The sequence below is a fragment of the Vanellus vanellus genome (genome assembly GCF_965231255.1).
Source record: "Vanellus vanellus genome assembly, chromosome: 1".
Lineage (NCBI taxonomy): Eukaryota > Metazoa > Chordata > Aves > Charadriiformes > Charadriidae > Vanellus > Vanellus vanellus.
Window position 1 is genome coordinate 177,092,437 of NC_138905.1, and position 10,113 is coordinate 177,102,549.

A 10,113-nucleotide genomic window follows, 5' to 3' on the forward strand; every position below is an offset into this window, starting at 1 on the left:
AGTCAGTGTCACTAGTAAGGGTCATTCTTGCTGTTTTGTATAAATGTCAGGTAGTTTCACCTCTTTGCAAGATTTCTTCCTCCTGTTTACAGGGAGGGGGGGCAGATTTCAGTTTTAAGTATAAGAGAGTGTTTAGTCTTATCAAGTAAGTTCCCGAGGCTTGCAGACAATGAGATATTCTGGCTGTCCAGTATCTGGTTTTCCACTTCTGCACGGAAGCCAGGTCACTGCAAAATCAGGCATCCAAGAGTCTTGGAGCTGTGAAAGAGGTTATGTCGTAGTCTACTTCTAGTCTAGAGACTCGATTGCTCAGCTGAAGCTGCTAGAAATTTATTCTTGAATTTTTAGGAGTTATTGTTCCCTTCCAAGCAAGACTCTGTTCTTCATCCAATATCTTATGCGACAAGCACATTCATCCACGGGACTTGGAGTGGAGCTCCGGCTCTGCAGTGCATATGTTGCTTGCAGACATAGAGAGAGCCATTCTTACCAAAAGTGTCTGCACAAGCACTCTGAGCAGGGGTATCAGGGTTTACCACGGGTGATGCCATCACTGTGCTGCTGATCGTATCATCCTCTTTCTTCCTGGAGTTTTAGGAAGAAATCACTGCAGCAAGAAACTGTCGCAACCAATAAAGAAGGCAGAGAAGATCTGAAGGATACAAGGACACAAGTAATAAATTTCAGGCAACTCTCAGTTATCTGCACATGTTGTATCCAGATTGAGGATTATGTGGGTCAGGACCACAGGGTCGTATAAACTGATTCAAGGTCGAGTCTGCTTTAGTAGTTCAGTATTGCCAATCCCTGAACACGAATATGCTGTTTCTTAGAGACAGCTCATATTCAGAAGCATCATAGCCGCTTCAGTGTGTCCTACAGTCCAAACTAACAAAACCTGATGAACTTGTACTAATTTGGGGTAGAACCAGCTCAGCTGCCCCTGCTCTGTATCCTTGGGATCCAAATAAGTACAAAATACGATGCATGCTACACAACCAGCTCCAGCTCAGACCTAGCAGTGTTTATTAGCCTTGCATGACCTGACTTACCTCTGTATACTCATGTTATTCTGTAGCCAGTGTAAGAACCTCTCCTGGTCCTCAGGGTGCTGGAAAACATGGATATAGAGGCACCAGAGAGGTTCTCCAGCAGCTCTTTTGGGTTGATCTAGTGCTTTGGCTAGTGCTCCCATATCCTGATGAACCCAAGCCAGACGAGCTTGGCTGGACATTAGTATCATGTATTCAATAACTCAGGCACTGGGCTATCCAAGTTCTTCTTTCATCCTCAGTACCCCAGATAATGAGGAGTTGCTGGTGCAATTTTTACAAAATCACGTTTGAGATAATCTTCAGAATGATGTTCCTACGGCTGTTATACATCATGTTGAAAATATAAATTATAACATAAAGAGCAACCGTTCCCAGGACAGGCTGAGACTTGCAGCTTCTCACCAGAGGGAGCCATTTGTGGAGGGTCTTTGGAGCATGCCCCGGCTCTGGATTTCTGACAACAAGAAAGATTACTGGGTCCTCAGAGCCATTTAAAAGCAGACTGAAAAAAAAAAAGAAGAATCTTAATTTGCACAGGCTCACAGTTGGAAAGCCCTCAGCTGACTTCTTCAGGGTAATTTTCTTTTTTTCTTTCTCTATTTTTTTCATGTACGTTTCTTTGAAGTGTTTTGCATGAAAGTGTTATTGCATATTTTGGGAAGTGTTATTGTCCCTGTGTGTTTTCTTCCAATGTAACTATAAATTTATATCCAAATATGCTCAGAAGCTGTTTGCTGTCAGAACATGAAATCGACTAGTAGATAAGCATACATAAAGGTGGTTATTTCCATAAAGAAATCAAAGGCACCAACCAAATTAACAACATTCTTTGAGTTTTAAACACAGGCAGCTATATGGGTGGCGGAATAGGTGGTTTTGCTTTATAAAGTGTATTTCCTTAAGTACGAGTTTGAGTTTAAATGTCCCCAACATGAATTTGCATCTGACTACTGATGTTCTTATCTCTTTTTTTTTATTACAGTTTACTCATGAAACTCCACCTCACATCTCAAATCATGATAGATCATTAATTTAACTGCCTAAAAGCTAGACAGGTAGTATAAAGTAGGTCATTTACCTACCTTTATAGCCCATGGAGGAAGAGAAGCAGCTCTCAAGGGTCATGATCCCATACTTTAAATATGGGATATCTCATATCAGTCTTCAACTGGAAAGAATTGAAAGCCCTGACCTGGTGACTACAACAAGAATGGAGACCAACGAGCTTAGATGAAATGCATGACTTCTAGATGGATAAAATTAATTATGTAATTCCTGTCTGAAAAGCATAGAAGATGCCTAACAGGCTAGGTTTACACTAACAACTAATTCACCACAACAGGAGCAGATCAGTGCTCACAGTAAAGGCCTTACACCCATGCTTGCTTCAGACTAGGTTAAGCCTGGTGCTCTGGACCAAACATCCCCACAAATCCTGTGGTTCAAAGCTGTGCAAAGGACCGGTCGTTGGTCTTAACCTTTATGTCCCGCTGTGGGGTCAGAGAGCATTGGTGTGCAGCTGGAGCAGAGATTCTGGTTTAGTTTCCTTTGGAAGAAACCTAGTTTTTCTTCCCCAAAAAATGCTTTGCAACTAAACCAACACATGAGACACTTGGAGAACTGTGCTACCTCTCCAATCCGAATGCTCAAGTACAGCTGCAGTTTTTTATTAGTGTCTGCTAACAGAGGCTGCTATTGATCATTAAATCTCAGTGAAATTGGTGAGACTCAGCAGAGACTGAAAAGTTTCCATGGGCAGATCCCTGTCACAGTTACAAACCTTTATAAACATGTTGATAGGAGTTTTATCCCAAACTGGGTCCTTGTGCAAGGTTGTGATCTAAAAGAGAACTTACAAGCAAATCCCAGGACAAGAAATAAACAAACAAGTTAAGCAGACAAGGTAAGAACAGGCCAAAATCTTCTTCCGTCTCTTTTAATTTATTTTTCACTACTCATTTCCTATGTACTCATTTATACTTAAAAAGAAATTTCCCCAATCATTTATTAAACCCAGGTATTGATAAGCTGCCACTACGATGGCTTTCCTATGCAGCAGTTCAAACTATATTTTGTCTTCTCATGCCGTTAATGCCTCCGCCCCATGATTTTTGAGAGACCAGAAGAAATAGTTCACCTCATTTAAAATAAGAAGATCACCTTTGGGGGTGATTCATCTGCCTGAGCTCTGGATTTCCTTTTGGACATGACACGCTTCAATTCAATATCAGGATTTTAATGAGTGGTAGTTGCAGTTACCATCTGTTATCAGGTTTTCTTATGAACACCTGGTCCATGTGATATGTGGGTTGCTTGTTAGTTAATGTCTATATCACATGAATAGACCCCTGCAGTTACTTTGACTTGGTATACCAGTAGTAAATAAATGGAATAAAAAGGGTAAGCACTACATGAATCAAATACTGAGAAGGCAGCAAATACTTCCCTCCAGCCAGCAGCAAAAGGTTCCAACTGGGAGGAGCTCAGAGTGCTACTGTAGAGGCAAGACCAATATATACAGGAAAGTCGATAGAAAATTTTATTATGGCAAATTTGCTAGTGGTTTGGAACCAACTACAGTGGTAGAATAATTGGTGAATGCACATTGAATAATATTCAATAACATTCAATGAGCTTTTGGCTCATGCTCTGTTTTCCGAACTATCCCTGAGCTATTAGAAAATGTAAAGATACGTGATTTAATCAAAAGTATTTCATGCATCATTGAGAAGATAATGGTGAGATGCGGGGAAACACATGACCCACTCTAGCCCCAGGCAAAGCTGGTGAGATCTCTGAAAGTTTTCTAAACAAGGCATATATACCTCATCACATAATGTATAGGTAAAAAAAACATTTCCTAGTTTCCCTTAGTGGTAGAGGTAGAACAGATTTCTGGTTGTTGATTATGTAGCCATAAAAGATTTCCACAATGAATCTTGGATATTGAAACGCATTTTTGCTTAACATTCTAAAAATGTACGATTTCAATGACCTTCCTGCACTGAAATAATTTACAGGTATTTTGTCACAGGCAAGTGGAACGCTTACAAAATTTACACTTTGTTTTCCATGTCAGTAGGCTGCTTTTGCAAAATATCCTCAGGGCTAATTACCTAATTACTAAATTATTAGAAGCACATTTGTGTAAAGTTGGACAGAACATATCAGTATGTAATTGAACTGTGGTCAATATTTTGGATCATGTTCTCAACTGCTCTAAGGCATGTGGGATACGCAAGCGTATCTCTGTTTACATCACTGAGCCTGGACCTTTGTATTCTTTAGCAGTTCTGAGTCACCAGGCACAAAACCCTCTTCCCTCTGCAGAACTGTGCTCCAGACTATCAGATACATCCTGGGCATGGAAATATGTGAAATAAGTGAAAGTTCTGTTGAGTGGTTGGTCTGATAAGAGCAAGGAATGTTTTAAGAAGAAAAAGCTCATAGCTGGAATTGCAATCATTGCAGTTACTGTGAGCTGTGCTTAAAGCAGATAGATTGAACTTTAATCAATCAGTATGTTTTTCCAGATGGCCGTAAGTATGTGTTTAATAATCTGCGTTTTAAGGAGTGTTTGTTTCTTAACTCCTGAGGTAAGAGTAAATTAAGACATAACCCTGAAATCAGTTTAAAGAATACCACAAACACTAAAGTCTATTTTTCTTTCCGATACATAAATAAGATATCGCTGGGAGACAGTGATAGCCTGCTTTTCTCTGTTTCTCTCACAGGGACATGTACGGGTGCCTGTGAATACCGTGCTGCCAGCACCTTCATTACTTATTCATAAGCAGAAAAGCCACTAGGCTCTCAGGTCTCAAGTTAATCATCGTTGCTCCAAACTTTTGCCTCTGTGTGCTGGATGTTAGACATGAAAACCAACAATTATCACAGCACTGGTAGAGGTCTTGGACTCCAGGGATCTCTGCTGGCCCTCACTCTACCACTAACCCCATTTTTGGTAAATCCTGTCTGTGCCATGGTTGGATTTCTCTGATCTGTGTTTCCCACTTGGTCAACCTAGAGAATCCCTTGAGGTCCCATGAAACCTTTGTCCTCGGGATCAATTTCATCTCAAGGCCAGCTGGGCACCTAGCATCAATTTCTACTTGGGGGAGAACATTTCCACGTAGTCCTTCGGTCTCCAAATCTCCTGTGATGCTGGGTTGGCCAAGAGCATCTCTGGTAGTGCAGTTTGTCTTGCTCCCTGAGCAGCAGATTGCTTCAGAGGGTTGATCTCGGTTGCAAACTTCAGGATCAGGCCCCAGCAGCTGGAACAAGCGGGCGTCAGTCCAGACTCTGCAAAATGCACGTCCCTCTGAGTGACTTCTATTATCCGCCCTTAGGAAGAAGCAGATCTGGAGGGATCCTCAATTGTGTAATGCCAGTATTAGCAGCAGGCTCAGAAATGCCCTAATTCCTAGAGTAATTTGGGGTTGTGTAACGCAGAGAATGAGCTTTGCTTTAGCACGTGCTCTGGAGTGGGAAGGAGGCACTTCGGGGAACGTGATGAAATACGTCGCGACTCCGACAGAGGCAGTGGATTAAGTGGGATTTTAAAACAACACAAGTATTAGTGGTAGTAGCAGCAGAGCGTACCAGAAGGTACCACCTCTCCATCCCTGCCGGAAAAATAAACAGAGCAAAAATCCACCACAAAGGTGCAGCACAGCAAGAAGCTTCAGAGCACCAAGAACACGGCGTCTGAGGATTACAAAGCCCGCAAGCTCCCTTTTTACAAGGTTGAGCCTTTCAATATTGCTACCACTGACTGACTTATCCCCAATGGCTCCCCCACAAAATCAGTGTACTGTTTAACATTTTATTATTCAGTATCTCACTAAGTGGAGCTATTTCCTTTATGCCCCATTCACTGTGTGAAGCAATAGACTCAAAAGCAGGGGAGCAAGGAAAATAATACAAAGGGTGCATTTTTACCAGCATGAATTTAGAACATCTAGCACAGTGTCCTTCAAAAACCTTATAAGACAAACAAACTGACAGTAGAAAGAAAAAAAAATAAACTAGATTATTCTCTGTGTGCCAGGAGCTCTTCTAGAGATATTTTAGGCGAGAGACGTATGCCTCCACTGAACAAGATTTAGACCTTGGTTTGAGTCATCTTCTGGAAATTCCTCCCTCGCTGTACAGAGAGAGCAAGATCAGTCTGCTCCTAACACAGGCTTTTCTTTAGGGACCTAGAGCAAGGTGGGACGAATCTGCAGCTGGATGATTATGCGTTTGCCCGGGTGAACCCTATGTAATTTGCCTCTGAGGACTATAAAACAAAAAGCAGTGTAGCAGGTCAAGACGTAGCTACAACTGTAGCTACAACTCTCCAGGGAGCTCTTTATGTTTCTCTGGCTTGGCAATAAATGTGGGGGAACAACTTGCTTCCCTTCTCCTGCTACAGTTCCATCTTTTGATTTTGTTTTCTTCAAAGCACAGTCAAAAGATGTTCCTTCAGGACAGATCTACACCACAAGCACCACTAGGGGCAGGAAAATAAGATCTACATGAAATTAAAAATCTGATTTGAAAACAGCCTACCAGACATATATTTCACAGACTCAGAATCACAGAATGTCCTAGGTTGGAAAAGACCTGTAAGATCATTTACTCCAATCATTAACCTAACACTGACAAGGCCACCACTAAACCATGTTCCTAAGCACTATATCTACACGACCCTTAAATACCTTCAGGGACGGGGACTCCACCACTGCCCTGGGTAACGCGTTCCTGGGTAATGCATTCCATATACTTCAAACTCAACTCACTGAACTCTTGCAAAATACATCCTGGGAGCTTCAAATATATACACTGAAAGGCTCAGTGTTGGTTGTTGTTTTTTTTTTTTAAGATCTCTAAGTGTATAAAATATTAACTTACATGTAGGGCTGCCAATAAACAAAACCTGCATATACAGTACTTAGGATGGAAAAACCCATGTAACGTTCATGCAGTATGACTGGTATCGTATCCTTTCTCTAAGTTGTTATGGAAAATCTTTGGGAGTGAGCAAATTCTTCCTCAGACCACCGCATTCTGAAACCCAGTGTTAGAGAAATTCAAAGGCCGTGAATGGAAACAAGACTTGTTTGCTGTACTTAATGCCCTGCATCATGTGGCCGCTTGCATGCATTTGTGGAAGAATATTTGTATGCACAGAAATAGCACCACAAGGAATCTTGGCAGTGCTCTTGAAGGTTTTTTAAACATATATATACACATACATATATTTGTTTCTTGCTTCTTTAAATTGCTACCAAGTTGAACTAGGAGTCACTTTTGTCCACTTTCCTTCTTCTTAGCTTTTTCTGGGTATATTATTACCTCATCTGGTTTATTATTGTACCTTGTGTTCTTTCCCTTCTTCATTACAGTTCTGTAAAAAGCTTTTGGGCTTATTGTTAATTTTCTCTCTCTCTCTCTCCCCCCTACTCCCCCCCCCCCCCAGTCTTAATTATATCTCTCTGAAAATGTGTTTCTGAGGTTTTTGCTTTGGCTGGGAGCACAGTAGTTATATTTATGGGTCTACCATCAGTTTGCTACAGTTGAAGTGATTTTCTACTTTTTGCTTGTTATGTTTTTGCCTGGGCTTGATATATTTTATGAGGTTTTCTGCGATATTGGCTTGTATATCTGGCATAGATAATATTTTGCCTTTCTGCTAATATCCTATCAGAGACCCAAAGAGTAATAATTTTTTCTTCCTGTGTAATGTTGGGAGATTATTTTTTTTAAATGAGCTGGAAAGCTTTATTAGTTTACCAGAAATGAAAGCCTGTAATGAATCCACATGGAATTCTTTAATCATATCTTTGCTATTTTATAACTGTACCTTCAAGTGGAATGTGTTTATATTTGCTGAGGAAAAAAAAAGTTCCCTTGCTTAGCATTTCGGCATTATGCAGGAATTTTCAGTGCATGGGGTTGCTCATCATTTTTTCAAGAGTTCAAAGAGTACTCAGAAGGGAGAGAGGAGAAAGGTGAGAGGTGCTTTTCCAGCCTGAGAAAGGTGAAACAGCAGCTCCTCTTTGCCCTCAGAGATAAAACTTCTGGCAAACTGACTTGTGCGCTGTCGTGTAGGGCTGGGTTGTGGTACTACGAACGACACTAAGAGCTTATCATTGTACTGAGGGGTTTGACAAATAGTTCTGTTTTACTAAACTTTCTCTCCATGACAGAATTCCAAGAGAACTTTTAGGCTAAGAAGGTTTTTACGTCCAAAAATTAGTGGATATCCACACTTTTAGAGGGTGTTTCGATATGCACAGCATTTCAAACAAACGAACATCATAGAAAAACACACTTATGCATGTTTGTTTGTACCTAAGAGATCTCTCATGGAGGTTTTATTAAGTGAACTGAGTCCAACCACGTTTGGAGCTGCAAACTCAGACTCATCTGACTGTTGTCCAGGACTCTCTGGGTGGTGTGTACAAGGCCGTGAGGTCTGCTGGGTGAATATGCTCTCTATAGGCTTCCTCGACGATCTCCAGATGGGCTGTAGGTGCTCTCAGGGCAGGATGCTCATCACTTACTGCTGTGCTGCTTCTACGTGGTCTCCACTGAAGCTTACTGACTGCATAGTCTTCACTAGAGGCAGGTGTTTTCAGAGACTGTGAAGATACCTAATGCAGTATGAAGGAGTAAATGTCTTCTAGCTTTGGCAGCAAAAGCAGCTTAAAGTGGCACAATAAAATAGCGAGGAGAAAGGTCTGCTGAGGGTCCAGGGAATTTCAGTTCTAAATGTTAGACGTCATTTTTTAAATACTGGTTCCTAACTGATGGCAGATCCTGCTTACAGGAAGGAGAGCAATAGGCCTGGAGTTTTTCAGCTGATAGCTACTTTTCATAACAAAGCATTAAAGACTTAGCAAAAGATCTAAGGGCTGTCTGGTTAAAAAACCTAGGATAAACAACCTGAATTCTGCCACTTTCTGATGTGTAGAAGAGGTTTCCCTTCTCCCAGATTGCTTTTGGCTGCCTTGCAATTGCTTAACACAAGGAGTAGCACTACAGCATCGTATTGTTATGAATTTCTTACTGTCACAAATAAGACAAGTTTATTTTGGAAGCCTCATTCTTTTAAGAGTCCTACTGATTTCCAGATTACCTGGATTTCTTTCTTAGATTATGGAGGAATGAATCTCTCTGTGATCTTTTAAAAATTGCCGTTTCTCTTTATGATGTCAACTGTTTTTTCCTCAACTGGTATATAGCACTCTCACCGTTGCTTTTCAATTATTCTGAATTATTTTCTTCCTTCCTAATGCAGTCATACCTACATTGCTTCTTTTTACAATGTGAATGGGATGGTTTTGCTGTCATTCTCTTTGTTTCTGAAAAACATTTATAAAAAATAATAAAGGTTTGTGTTTTGTTGTTTGTTTTGGTTTTTTTTTTTTTTTTTAAAAAAGGGCAGTTAAGACCAAAGCAGGATCAAATCAGAAAGAGAAAAGAAACAGCAGCTCCCTGAAAACTCTTATGCGTTCCTCTGTTTACTCATTCTTCAGACATCTTGCCAGGAAGACTCAGCGTAGAGGGCGTGCAAGTGGTAGTAAAGGGAAAGGAGAGAGGGTGGTGTTACGCAGGAACAGCGGATACGTTGTGGAGAGCAAGCCAAGTGCCAAGGGCAGCCCTGCACCTGAACGGTGGCCAGAAGATGATGCCTGCAGTTCGCAAAGGTTTTGACATTCTGCGGTTTGCTTCTGGTGGAGAACAAAAATGAGCGCTCCGGTGTTTTTTTGTGTGTGGGAGGAAACAAACAATAAACAAAACCATCAGAGAGCGCCCGCAGCGTGAGTAAGGGCATCTTATGATGGAGTTAAGTTGTGAGGCTCTGCTCCGAGCAGAGCAGAGATTTCAAGCCTACAGCCCAGCCAAGCGCCACAAACTTTTGCAGAGTCTGCCTTGCTCCTGAAGCTCCTGAATAGTCACCTCTTTCTACAAGCTATACAGCTATAGCAGGAGGCAATGGCCATAAGATCTTACTTTAGATAAGACATCTACCAGGGATGTGGTTGATCCGGATTTAAGCTTTCCCCGA